We start from the raw sequence: 15,293 nt of genomic DNA, 5'->3' as shown, positions 1-15,293 counted from the left end.
TGTCACTCCAAAGGGGTCGAATGAGCATGAGTTCATCCTGGTCGCGATAGATTATTTTACAAAGTGGGTCGAGGCCCAATCATATGCCGTGTTGAAGGCGTCGCACGTCGCAAAGTTTATCAGAAATAACATCATCTGTCGCTATGGGGTCCCGAACAAGGTCATTTCAGATAATGGTTCCCACTTCAAGAAGGAAGTGATTGACTTGTTGGAAAATACAACGTGGCTTTTCATAAGTCATCCACATACCGACCGCAGACCAACGGAGCGGTCGAGGCCGTCAACAAGAATATCAAACACATACTGCAGAAGATGGTGGAAACCTACCGGGATTGGCCAGATAAGCTGCCATTTGCTCTGTGGGGCTACAGGACTTCAATTAGAACTTCTACCGGAGCGACTCTGTATTCATTGGTTTATGGGATAGAGGCCGTTCTACCTATCGAGATTGAAGTTCCGTCATTGCGAGTATTGGCTGAGTGTCAAATAGCCGAAGCAGATTGGCAGCAGAACAGGTTTGAGGAACTCATGCTCTTTGATGAGAGAAGACTGAAAGCACTATGCCATGTTCAAGGTTATCAGCGCAGAATTGCCCGGGCTTTCAGCAAGAAAGTTAAGTCTAGGAATCTAAAAGAAGGAGATTTGGTGCTCAAGGACAACTGAGCTCCCATCCACGACCCAATGGGCAAGTTCAGATCTAATTGGACTGGTCCCTATATCATCAAAGCTATCTGGTCAGGTGGAGCTGTGGTTTTGATGGACCTAGATGGCCTAGAATTTTCCCAACCGGTCAACATGGACAAGTTGAAGAAATATTACCCCTGAGAGGCTCGCTAGGCCGAAAACCCGAAAGGGCGACCTAGGCAAAAGATTAGAGCACAAAAAAATTGAAAAATATAAAAACTGAGCTCGCAAGGTTGAAAACCCGCAAAGGGCAGCCTTGGCAAAAGTTAGAGCGTAAAAGGAGAGTGAAAATACTCGAGTGAACCTAAGCCTGAACTACGTAAGGCTTGATTCCCGTCTTTGGGATACGTAGGCAACTTCATCCTGAAGTTCAGCCATAAACTTTTCCCCGATCAACTTTGTCCATTTGATCATCTCAGTCATCTTTGTCTATCAGCATCCATTGGAATCTCCGGTGCAGTGCTATTCAGACTAGGGGCAACTTTCCGTTGCCATGCAGTGCCGCGGTACTCTTCAGACTAGGGGCAACTTTCCGTTGCCATGCAGTGCCGCGGTACTCTTCAGACTAGGGGCAACTTTCCAGTTGCAGGGATCCAGGGTTGTGCATCTCAGTGACAGATCTTAGGCGCATCCAGTTCTGATCCATATCGAAAATGGTTTTGAAAAGTTTTAATAAAAGTTGACTTTGTTCAAATTAATCTCTTTACAACCAAGGCCATTTTTGGACCAAAGCGGAAAATTTTCAGTACCACAACCTTCAATTTCATTGATTTTAAAACAGAGTTCTCCTGCTCTTGCATAAAATTGAAGTTGCTTTTTATTACATTCATAAAGAAAACTTGAAAGTACTAATAAAGCAATAAATCCGGGGCACAGTCAAGTCAAGTATCCCTACGCCCCCTCCCAGAGCTGGTCGAAGCCTCTGATGCCAAGCTGGGCCCAATCTGTGCCTCCTTATTGAGCCAATCCCAACACTCGTCAGACAAAGTGCAACTGAAAGTGGGAGCAGGGGCCAGGAGCTCTCTAGTCCTCCATGCTGTGGCATATCGGGCAAGCTGTACACCTCGGATCGGGAAAGCAGCCGGATACTCAATTCCCTCGGGCGGGCAAATCTGATCATGACCAAACTGGCGCAGGAACCGGAACGGAAAGTAGAACACACAGTGGGTCAGACCAATCAACTGGATCCCGATTATCCGGGACATGCTATAGCTCATTGCTGGGAGATTGAGCCAAGGACAACGCCAAGCAATGCGATCTGTAGACAAATTGCACATCCAGTCAAACCACCACCTTTCATCAGGGGCATCAACTAGGCGCTGTCGAAAGAAATAGTCTCGAGCTGAATAGGCTGGGCAAGAGTCCATAGCCTGTAATTTGTCCATCAACCATACCTGGGGAGGGATGAAAAATGAGAGAATAAAGAATAGAGAGATGTACAGTGAGGGAAAAGTGAGAAAAGGGTTTTGTGAGAAAAAAAATCGAGCCTGAGGGCCGAGTAATGTGAGCAAATACATATGTAAGAATGGGTGGGAAACATTACCTGCAGCAGTGTAGACATCCCCGAACGCCCCGGGAGGGTGAGTCCCGTTCTGTTCATTTGGGCTCACTACAGTTCGGACTCTCGAATTGTCACGGTTCCTAATCTGAACCAAAGAGTCCAAATCCGGCAAATCGTTTTGAGAAAAACAGATTTTTGAAAGAAGTTCCAAACATGGACTGCTTTGCCAGATACAGAGTCGCCACCTAAATATTTTTTATGGGGAAATTTAGGAAACCCTGACTCGGTGCCAAAGGCCACGTGTCCGTCATTGCCAAAGTTGCCTCGGCTCGGGAGCTTGGGTACGATTGGGGAAGGTCAGCTATGAGCACCCCCTCTCGCCCGATGAGCTTGGGTACGATTGGGGAAGGTCATCTACGATTGCCAAATCAAGATGCAATGTAATTGAAACAATGCAAACTATATGCAAAGCAATTGAATCATGATCCGATCACGAGCGGTTCGAAACCACACCTATGTCAAATAGATTGATGGAGGTAACAAGTCCGTCTACCATAGAACGGTCCACTGAACTATGAGTAATGTAGACGGACAGAAGAACAAGTATTGGGTGGGATTGACACAAGTAGGGAAACGACTTGCTGGGGAAAGGACTACGATCCTAACGCTGGATGCAAAAATTACACTACAATGTAATATATGAGAATGCTGGGGAAATGGCAATGGATATGGCACGCGGGCCAAACCAAATCTTGCCTAGGAAAGGCATGTACGCATACAAGCCATGTCTAACATAGAATGGTTCACTGAACTATGCTTCGACACGAGAAGTATGGGCACATATCAGACCAAGCTCAACATGGAAAGGCGCAAGCCATAGATGGAAGTGATGCAATGAATGCATGCAATCTACAATGCAATATCTACAAATATGCAATGGGATGGAAATGGATACAATGGATATGGCCTGTGGGCCAAACCAAATCTTGCCTAGGAAAGGCATGTACGCATACGAGCCTCGTCTAACATAGAACGGTCCACTGAACTATGTTTCGACGTGAAAAGTATGGGCACATACCAGACCAAGCTCGATCATGGAAAGGCGCGGGCCATGGATGGAAGTGATGCAGTGAATGCATGCAAACTACAATGCAATATCTACAAATACGCAATGGAAATGGCACGCGGGCCAAACCAAATCTTGCCTAGGAAAGGCATGTACGCATACAAGCCACGCCTAACATAGAACGGTTCACTGAACTATGCTTTAACACGAGAAGTATGAGCACATACCAGACCAAGCTCAACATGGAAAGGCGCGAGCCATAGATGGAAGTGATGCAATGAATGCATGCAATCTACAATGCAATATCTACAAATATGCAATGGGAATGGCACGCGGGCCAAACCAAATCTTGCCTAGGAAAGGCATGTACGCATACAAGCCACGCCTAACATAGAACGGTCCACTGAACTATGCTTTGACACGAGAAGTATGAGCACATACCAGACCAAGCTCAACATGGAAAGGCGCGAGCCATAGGCGGAGGTGATGCAATGAATGCATGCAAACTACAATGCAATATGCACTATATTCTAATGATGCATGACAATGCAACTATTTACGATGATGCATGACAATGCATGTTTTTTTTGAAATGCAAATGATGTATAAAATGCATGTTGCATGGGATGCGTGACAACACGCGGCTTTAAGATGCACGACAATGCAACTGAACTGTGCACACCAATGCACTAAAGGTTTCGCACCTTCCAAGGATTTAAGGTCTCCTAGACCGACGAAATACCTGTGCGGTTCGTCTGGTTGCCCCAGCCTCAAATGAACCGTACATACAATATCGTGCCTACAAAGAAAACAACTCAACAGGTACGATGCATATTAATGTATTTGAAAAATGCGTGACAACGCAAAGCAAATGGGAAGCATAACAATGCTGTAAAAATACAGACATGTAAGTGGAGTATGCGGTCTACGCAGGCAACGAAATTGATCATAAGCATGCGGTCTACGCAGGTAATGAAATTAACAAATATGCGGTCTATGCAAGCAAAACATGCGGTCTACGCAAATAATGAAATTGAACAATCATGCGGTCTACGCAAGTAATGAAATTGAATAAACATGCGGTCGACGCAAGCAAAACGTGCAGTCTACGCAGGTAATGAAATTGAACAAACATGCGGTCTACGCAATCAAAACATGCGGTCTACGCAGGTAATGAATTTGAACAATTATGCGGTCTACGCAAGCAATACATGCGGTCTACGCAGGTAATGAAATTGAACAATCATGCGGTCTACGCAAGCAATACATGCGGTCTACGCAAGTAATGAAATTGAACAATCATGCGGTCTACGCAAGTAATGAAATTGAATAAACATGCGGTCTACGCAAGCAAAACGTGCGGTCTACGCAGGTAATGAAACGATTATGAACAATTATGCGGTCTACGCAAGCAATACATGCGGTCTACGCAGGTAATGAAATTGAACAATCATGCAGTCTACGCAAGCAATACATGCGGTCTACGCAAGTAATGAAATTGAACAAACATGCGGTCTACGCAATTAAAACATGCGGTCTACACAGGTAATGAAATTGAACAATTATGCGGTCTACGCAAGCAATACATGCGGTCTACGCAGGTAATGAAATTGAACAATCATGCGGTCTACGCAAGTAATGAAATTGATTACAAACATGCGGTCTACGCAAGCAAAACATGCGGTCTACGCAGGTAATGAAATTAACATGCGGTCTACGCAAGTAATGAAATTAATTACAAACATGCGGTCCACGCAAGCAAAACGTGCGGTCTACGTAGGTAATGAAATTGAACAATCATGCGGTCTACGCAATCAAAACATGCGGTCTACGTAGGTAATGAAATTGAACAAATATGCGGTCTACGCAATCAAAACATGCGGTCTACGCAAGTAATGAAATTGAACAATTATGCGGTCTACGCAAGTAATGAAATTGATTACAAACATGCGGTCTACGCAAGTAATGTAATTAACATGCGGTCTACGCAAGTAATGAAATTAATTACAAACATGCGGTCTACGTAGGTAATGTAATTAACATGCGGTCTACGCAAAGCAATGAAATGAATAGATATGCAAAATGCAATGAGATGCGCAAAACAGCGCGATGCGCTGGACAACGCGAATGCACAAAATAGTGCCATGGTTTGAAATGCACAAGACAGTGCGATCGACTTGAAATGCACAAAACAATGCGATTGTTTTGAAATGCACAAGACAGTGCGATTGACTTGAAATGCACAAAACAGTGCGATGATATGCGATACACATGGGGCAACTTTTGAGCTTTTGTAAAAGCTAGAAGGATATAAAAAGGATACACCTTGCACAAATTCGAGTGCCACGTGCAGAAGACACGACCCGAGGTCAAAACGGAGGCCGGCTGAGCGTCGGAAGCGCACTGTTTTGCACTGTTTTGAGCACTAAAGGCCCTGGACCCCACACATAACTCAAACAATGGTGTAGGAGGCTCCAAAATCACTGTAGGAGGTCACCGGATGCCCACCGGCCATCAAAATGAGTCACCGGCCGTCCACCGGCCGTCATTCAATTCCATCGGCACAATATTCTGCCGGCCGGCACAAAATGTTGCTGACCGGCAAAAAGTTCCTGAGTCGGGGCAGATTCGACATTTGACGATGGGTGTTTTAAAATAGGGTTTCTAAACCCTATTTCTCACTTCCTCCTCCGCCGAAATTCCACACCTTCTCTCCCTAGAGTGTTTTCCTCTCTTCTTTTCTCCGTTTCTTCGCGTTCTACGCCCGTTTCATCGTCGGATTCGCGATTTTTATCGCGTTTCGGACATTTTCAACCGAACAAATCTTTGTTTCGGTGCCTCTTTTTCCGTTCCCACCTTTTTGGGGTTTGTTCCCCTCGCTTTCCTCTTGATTTCCGTACCCTTTTCATATCTCGGTCTTTTCAGCCATTTTCGACCTTCTCGGGAGTTGACTTTTCGGTTGACTTTCCATATTCTAGCCCGGTTTTCCTTCCTCCGGCTATTTTCTCATCATTCTTGACATGGCGGATGACATTCCACGCGGTGGGACTCCCCCGGATCACGAGATGGATCCCGGGGTCGAGCTCCTACCTTTGAGCGAGCGCCCGTTCGACCCGGCGACCTACTGGCCGGCGATTCATGTTCTGCCCCCTGACGGACTTCGCCAGTTTCGAAGCTTCGAGAGGCACGTGCCACCCGAGCTATTACTGCGTGAGCCTACTTCCCACCTGTCCTTCGGCACTTCCGAGGTAACTCTCTTCTCTCTGCTTTACTTTCTGCAATGTAGGACACAAAACTGTCGTAGCTATTTGTGCTCTTTAACTGCTTTAGCTCAGATACCCTGTATACTGTAGTTGGTTGTAAACATACGTGCCACCGATATCTGCTTGAGACTGACACATGCACACACACTGCACTAGCCCTGAATCGCTCAAACACACTGTATTTTACTGCATACCCACTGGTACCCAATATTTACTTGAGTTTGAAAGTATGCACACATGCTATACTGTACTGAACCACCCGAACACGCTGACGCATCACACGTTGTAGTTCACTGTAAGCACACCGGCACCCGGTATTTGCTTGAGTCTGTCGAACTTGCACACATGCTACATCTGCTCTGAACCACCCGAACACGCTGATGCATCACACGTTGTAGTTCACTGTAAGCTTCTTAGAACTGCATTTTGATTGTTGCCTTGCAATTGTTGTTTTTTTTTTTTGTTTGTTTACAGGAGGATTCCCATACCATTCGTGGGTATGGGAACACCGGCGCTCGGGACTAGTATGCCGAGCTTCCCGACGCGGTTCGCCACATCGTGGACCAGGCGGGCTTTGAAGCTTTCTACAGGGGACTATCCAGGCTCACGACTTGCAGGCCCTTGCTCGCCGCTCTAGTGGAGAGGTGGTGGGACACCACCGACTCGTTCCATTTGTCTGCGACGGGAGACATGACGATGACTCCCTATGATTTCTCGATGCTCACAGGCATCGGGGTAGGGGGTGATCCGATCCCCTTTGATATTGACATGGACGAGTGGACTGCCACTCAGATCTATCTGCTTGGTGAGGTGCCACCTCTCGCGCGTCCTGGCTACGTCCGATATTCCTGGTTCGAGGTGCAGTTCAGGGTCCAGCCCACCCTTGTTGATGCAGCCCCGATGACTCCGGAGGCCGTGGAGAGGTACGCACGCGGCTTCCTCATGTTTTTGTTTGGGACGACCATTTTCGCCGACCGGGCGAACACCGTGCTTCTCTGCCTGCTCAGCGCACTGGTGGACATCAGAGACATCTTACATTACGACTGGGGTGGCGCCGCTCTGGCCACTCTCTACGGATATATGAGCTTAGCTTCCCGCGGCAGGGGACAGTTGCTCGGGGGCTATTGGCGTGTTTGGGAGGTACATTTCTTTTTCTGCCTTTCATTATTGTCCTATATTTTTTGTACTCTGTACACTGCACACACTGTAGTCTGCTTTATACTTGCTGTATACTGTACACACGGCACACACATACTCTGCTTTACACTGACTTTACACTGCTCACACTGCACACTCTGCACAATACACTGCACAACACATGGCTCTGCTATTTCTGCTTTTACTCTATATTCTGCTTTATTTGATAAATGCACTGGTATTTACCTTGCAGTTGTGGGTTTACGCCTACTTTCCTAGGCTCGCTCCTGTATCGGAGACGGAGACTCCTCTGGTCGTCCCTTTTTCGCGTCGCTTTGACGGGAGATGCACCCGGAGGCTGCGAGAGACATTTAGCTTCTTCCGTCGCTTCTTCGACACCATCACCCCTGCCGAGGTATGTTTTACTTGCAGTTCATTTAAGCTTCGCCTTTCCATTGCATATTCCAATAACAGTAGATAACAGACTGTACATCACTTTTAGATCACTTGGCAGCCTTGGGCTCCGCTGCCGGCGATGATTCGGGACCGATTTGCCGGTGCTGTGGAGACCTCGCGTTTTCGGATCTTACTAGAGGGCCCGGTCTGTCGGGCTTGGTACCTGGGTGAGCGTTTCCTATGCTAGACCCTAGGGTTACCGGAGCAGATAGTCCCGGTTCACCCTCCTGAGGATATGAGGGAGACCTAGAGGCTCACTACCGAGCAGATGGCCGATTATACTATTGGCTGGGAGGCGACCCGCTTTAGAGGCATCGGCGACTATAGAGAGTACGTGCAGACGTACATTATGCGGTCTCTGAGCGGCGGCCGTCGAGCTGAGGGAGCCAGGTTCGTGGCGCCAGCAGTTAGGGCAGGAGCAGGAGCTGGAGCGGGAGCTTCGAGGAGGGCTCGAGTCCGTGGCAGGGGCGGAGTTCAGGGAGGACGGGGGACCGGTTGGCCTGTTCTGCCCACTTCATTGACTTTCCGAGGGCAGGGTGGGGCGACCTATCAGATCCCCTTCGCCCCTCCGCCGGCTGATCACGAGTTTGTCGGTGTCCCCGACTTGCCTCCGGTATGTATTACTGCATTTTTGTACAGTCATTTCATTTCAGTTTATTTAATATTCCACAGAATATTGATGCATCTGATACTTTTGCAGGCTTCTTCTGAGTACACCCGGCAGTCATTGGAGATGAATGCCTCCATGATGGGGATGCTACAACGACCTTTGATCTCCTGGCCCTCTACAGCATTCCGGTATGTTCTTCTGATCACGGCCTCAAATCACTCACAAGCTGATTCACGTAATCTGATGCACGGCACGACACCTGATACACTGATCTCGCAGCGTGTGATACACTGCATACACTGCATTCTACACTGTACTCTGCACTGATAAACTGCTCACGGCATTCATACATTGTACTTATACACTGCATTCTGCACTGGTAAACTGTCCACAGCATTCACACACTGTACTCATACACCGCATTCTGCACTGATAGATTGTCCACAGCATTCACACACTGTACTCATACACTGTATTCTGAACTGATAAACTGTCCACAGCATACACACACTGTACTCATACACTGCATTCTGTATTGATAAACTGTCCACAGCATACCCACACTGTACTCATACACTGCATTCTGCACTGATAAACTGTCCGCAGCATATTGATGCATTTGCCTTTTATGTACTTTTTCAGCCTCCCTTCCAGATTCCCGTGGTAGGAGGTGCTCCAGCTGGACCTTCCGTCCCCGCCTGTAGACACCCCATTTTTGACCGTCCTCAAGACTTGGACGTCACCGTTTGAACACTCGGTGATTATCCATGTTTGTGTTCGTTTGGAGTTCCCGGAAGTCCCGGCTCGCGCGCCCTGCCTCAGGATCTCTGAACTTGACCGTTTAGTGTCTGGTTTCACACCGAACACTTATGTTTTGCCTTGGAGGGGTAGGGAAGGCCTTGTAAGGCATCCCCACACACCACCGGCAGTGGCTAGAGGCCACCGGCTGGTCTTTTTCTTCCATCGGCACTATTTGTTGCCGGTCGGCACATTTTATTGCCGGTCGGCATATTTTGTTGCCGGTCGGCACTCTTTTTTGTCGAAATGATATTTTTGGGCAGCCGACCACTGTTCATCCACTTTATGGAGATATTTTGTGCCAGCTGTGATAGCTGGCACCAACTCTGCCTCCCTCCATACACGTGTATGGAGGGATCTCCCTCTAAGCAAGCTTGTTGTATAAGCTTTGCAAGAGGGAGTCTTATAAGAGGAAGGGTCTTCCTCTTTGATCTAGGTTAGAATTTTGGAACCAAAAACCAGAGCTTTGAGATATAGATGCACTCTATCTCTATATCTCCCTCTCTCCCCTCCTTTGTGTGTGTTTCCTTGGCCTAAAGGTGGTTTTTACCTTACTTTTGCACCATTACACACACTATTACACCTTACTCCGAGATTGAGGAACTTGGGGGGTTGATTCTTGAGTTTTTGGACTGGTTTTGATCAAAAGAAGAGGGCTAGACCATTTGTTCTTCAAGGGTTCTTCAAGGGTGAGCATCTTGCTTTATATTCCCCAAACTTGCAATAGTTTTTTACCTATCTTGCTTGCTGTTTTAGCTCTTGTGTATAACATAAAAAGGGCTTGTATTTTCATGCTTTAGAACTTTCATTAAGGTCGTTTTGTGGTTTGAGTGCAAACTCACCCTTCTAGGCCTTGTTTGGTCCATTTTGGTGCCTCTTTGGTAAGGCTTTGTTCACTTTAGTGTTTTGGTCCTTTCACCACAAAAAACCAGTTGATTTTCAGTGTTAAAAAAGGTGGTTTGAAGTCTTGCATAGGGGAGGGACACCCCTCTCCCTTCATTGTTTTGTTTCCTTGCTTTTGGGGCTTAAAAGGGTAGCATGTGTGCTCGATCATTCTTGGCCTCATTTCAGAAGTTTTTTAGGTGTTTTAGGTCATATGTAACCTCTGTTTTTGGCCGGATTTGTGCCTCCTTGTATGCTTGCAGTACTTGCTTTGTATTGCTCCATTTTGCTTAGAAGTGCATCTCATGATTAGGCCATGATTCTTGTGTGTGTTGGCTTAGTTCCATGAAGCTTTTAGTATTGTTTTTCCATGCTTAAAGTCTGTTGGTTATCCATTTGGTCATGCTTGGCATGTTTGTTATAGGTGCTATGTATTTTGGCTTGAAAGCTATGAGCATGTCGACCTCTAGCACGCATGGTTATGATCACCCTCATGAGTTAACATCATTTAGGACCACATTTTAGTCCAAGAATCATGTTTGTATGTGTGCATGCATGACCTCTTTTATGCCTTGAGGGTGTACCCTCTTATGCCTAGATTTGAGCCTTGATGCATATGCCTACATTTGAGCCTTGATGCATATGCCTCTTGGGAGTCACCTTAGTTGCCATATTAGGAGGGTTTGGGTCCCTATTTTGGTCTGTAAAAATTCTGTTTTTACTTGTTTTAATCATGCTGTGAGAGGTCATGTTGGTGGGGGTGAAATGCCTTCTTTTTATGCTTTAACCTTGAGACCATTAGTTTGCTTGTTAGCATGAGTATTAGTCCATCCTTTAGACATCTTTTGGCCGCTGTTTTGGGGCGGATTAAGGTCTGTCCCTTTATGGCTTAAGGCCCCATTGCATGCTTGTTCCATGTTTGTCGCATGGTTGCTTCATTAAGCCTTGTAGCATGTTAATCCCATTCCCAAATTGGTCCATGTTTGCACCACATTTGCACCTTGTATGCTTGGCATTACACATTTGTCATGTTGGTTGCATAGTACTTGTTGTATCTTGCATCTTGGTATCATATTGCATTTTGAGTCATGTTTGCATTACATGCATTGCATTTGCTTGGTTTGGGGTGTCAAGCCAAGTGCGGGAATCGAGGAACATTCATACTTCAAGTGATGTAATGTGCCTCGATTTCCGGTAACCGGGGGCCTTTGACTCCAACTTGATAAGGCTTCGGTTCTCATTTTGTTTGTTGCATGCATCTTTATATCAAATGGCAAATTTGATTCTTTGAGCCACCATGCACCATTGATGGTTCGGGGATTGATGGACATGCTTCCTTGAGTTCAAAGCATGATAGGAAATATGACCATGCTTACATGTGCCTGAGAGCCCCATGCCATGCACTGTCTATTCTTTGTTTGCTGTCAAAACTATCTCTGCAGGAAGTTTCTGCCGACCGGCAGAATTCAATGCCGGCCGGCATTTTTTTAAGTGCCGACTATCAATTCAACAGCCGATGGAAATTCTGGAGTGCCGGTGGGAATTCTGCCTGGCCGGTGGTGCTCTGCAATGTGTGAGGAACCTGCTCCAGGACTTTGACAATTTTCAGAGAGACAGGGCAGTGTAAACAGAGGTGGCGGAGACATGGTACGGGTTTTTCAGGCGAGACGGCTTTCGAGCACGCATCATTCGCGTATCCCGAGGCAAAGGCTGCGGCCACCCTCTTCTTTCTTTTGCATTCTCCCCTTTAATTAATTAGAAATTTTGTAATAATTTTATTCATTTATTATTTGGGACTGTAATATTTATTTGGACCCTCCGAGTGAGGGCAATGATGTAATAAGTGTGGGTGAGTGTGTGTATGTCTTCCAATCTCCATTTCTTTCTTCCCTTTTATTTACCTGCTTATGATGGTAGATTAGGGCATTTTTGAAATTAGCATACCTTATGCTATGCATGCGTGCATTCATGCATTTGTATTGCATACATTAGGCTCGGTACATCACGCTAACTGCATCTGTATTTCAATTCACAAATTGAATATGTGGTAGTTGATCGCATTTCACATGCCATGTTTAGGGTTAGCCGAGCCTGCCTAGATCGCATTTTTGCATGTGATGCATTAGCCATTTTTAACATGAACTAGGACATGCATGTTTGCTGACTAGTTTACTGTTTTGGCACGGAGTACGATGTAAGTATTTATGCTTTAGCATCCCGCATGTGTGTGAGTGTTGCCATGATAATATGCCTGCCATGCGGCTAAGTGCTTATATGAGATAAACTATTTTGAATGCCTGTGGATGAAGGTTGAATTACCTAAATTGGAATAATGCATTAAAACTGTGAGTTTTAAGCCCACTAGATAGTGGCAAAATCATCTTTTTTAAAAGCCCACTTGAGGGTGGCAAAATCCGCATTTTAGCCTACTTGCGAGTAGCAAACCATTTTCAAAACAAACATGAAATGTTTTGTTCCAATTTGGGCGATTTGGTCTATACTTGTTTGCTGCACAACATAGTAATTCTAGGCTAATAACCGGTTTAAGAACACATAACGTTTTCAAAATTGGATATCACGGTTAGTAGAGGCCGGTCTTCAGACCTGGCGAGAGGGGGTGCTCATAGCTGACCTTCCCCGATCGTACCCAAGCTCCCGAGCCGAGACAACTCCGATGATGACGGACATGTGGCCTTCGGCACCGAGTCAGGGTTTCCTAAATTTCCCCATTTAAAAAAAAATATATATATTTAAGTGGCGACTCTGTATCTGGCAAAGCAGTCCATGTTTGGCAATACTTTTTCAAAAATCTGTTTCTCAAAATGATTTGCCAGATTTGGACTCTTTGGTTCAGATTAAGAACTGCGACAACAAAAATCGCGAGTCCGAACTGTAGCAGCGAGGTCCCCCTTCGCGGGCGCGTCTACAGTTTCTGGCGACTCCGCTGGGGAGTTTTAGAGAGCTTGACTCAAACTCATGATATCCTGTTTTGACTTCGCTCATGTGTTTTTTTGCATTGCATTTGCATTGGTGCGCCTAGGAAACACAGTGTTTGCCATCTGCCATTCTTGAACGGTTTTCCGGAGGCTTGTCTTGTTAAGGCATGTCCATAAGCCTGACCGGCTATGGGCTCTGACAGTATGGGAACACAAACCCCGGTTTACCGGGGCACCCTTTTTGACCATTCGACCTAGTGCATATTCGGAATCCATAGTGACCATTCCAAGTTAGGACAGGTTGCTTACCCGATGTTAGGTTGTTTGAGAACTGCTGTGTGCGTAATGAAACCCTAGCTCCTGACAAAATAGGACAGGGAAACCCTACCCCAACATAGGGGTGTTTTGGCTCTCTTTACTTGCTATGTGCTTTTAGAATGTATTTTTACAGGGAAAGTGCATATCAGTTTGCAAGATTGAGTATTAGGCCTGAGGGCATCAGTATCAGTTTATGAATCAGTTATCTGCGGGTATCAGGTTCAGTTTTGGGAACAGAAATTTTGGGGAACAGTGATCAGTATTGAGGGACAGTGTGTTCGGCTTACTGACTATGTATTATGGATTCTCAACTGTGTATTATATGTTATGCCTTTATGCTGTCTGGTTGTTGCTTTATTTATCTTTTTTCTAGGTAGTTTGGCGTCATTGCTTCCAACCCAGTAGACATTCCCCAAGCACTCTGGGTCAGAGGTCGTCGACTCCATCGATCTGAAGATCTGATAGCGGGACAACCGGTGTACCATTCCCTACCCCCGGTTACTAAACGGAAGGCAACTAGGCAGAGGGCATCGGTTCAACGGTCAGTGCAGAAGGCTTCATCTACCCCACCTGTGTACAGTAGGGATCAGGATCCTGTTTCACCCACAGAGAGGGAACGCATACCAGTAATTCAACCAGAGCAGAATAATATGGCTAGCTTAGAGGAGATGGTGCGCCAACTTCAGGAAAGCATGAAAATGATGCAGCAGGATGCTGTCCGACAGGCAGAATTCGCCAAACAACAAGCCACAGTTATGGGTGAACAAGCGGAGTTAATTGTAAGATTGCGGCAGCAAACTGAGGCGTCAGCTTCATAGCAAGTCCCTCCCCCACTAAGGGTTCCGATACCCGAAGAGACGCCAAACGCCCGGAATGTCCAAGAAGATACGGACATCCCAACGGGGCCAGCTCCACCCCTGATTCCGCCTCAACAATCCAAGGCGCCCACTCCTGTCAATCTATCGGATTCCTCCTTCGAGTCCAAGGTGGACCCCGTGACATTGAAAATGCACAAACTTGAAAAGCTGTTCAAGAAATCTCAAGGTGTGAAGTCCATTCCGGACATTGGAGACGGATACATCGACAGAGCCGTGATGCTGCCAGATCAGTTTAAGATGCCACAAATTGATCGTTTTGACGGATCTGAGGATCCCATGGTACATCTGCAACTATTTTCAGATGTCCTAAGGCCAATGGGCCTCACCAGATTGCAGAAGTTGTCTTTGTTTGGTCGGACCCTGTCAGGTGTGGCGGTCGCATGGTATGCCAAGTTGGAAGATGACGTCAAAAGAAGTTGGGACGAGATGGCCGAGGCCTTCATCCTGCAGTACTCGTATAACACACAAATCGAGATCACGACCCGGGATCTCGAGACAACGAGACAAGAAACCAAGGAGAGTTTCTCAGAATCTGTAACCAGATGGTGGGCTGAGGCTTCGATGATGACCTTAAGACCCACGGACAAGGACCAGATTCGGATGATTATGCGCAATCTTCAGCCGAAGCTAATGCAGAAGATGATTGTAGTCCCCTTCCCTACCTTTGCTGATCTGCACGAAATGGGGGTGCAGATCGAGGATGCCTTAAAACAAGGCCTGATTGATAATGACCGGGAGCAACCCCGTAGAACTTTCAATCGAAA

The sequence above is a fragment of the Camellia sinensis genome, chromosome 11 (genome assembly GCF_055761805.1).
Source record: "Camellia sinensis isolate YWXY chromosome 11, ASM5576180v1, whole genome shotgun sequence".
In the NCBI taxonomy this organism is placed as follows: domain Eukaryota; kingdom Viridiplantae; phylum Streptophyta; class Magnoliopsida; order Ericales; family Theaceae; genus Camellia; species Camellia sinensis.
This window is presented reverse-complemented; position numbering follows the sequence as displayed.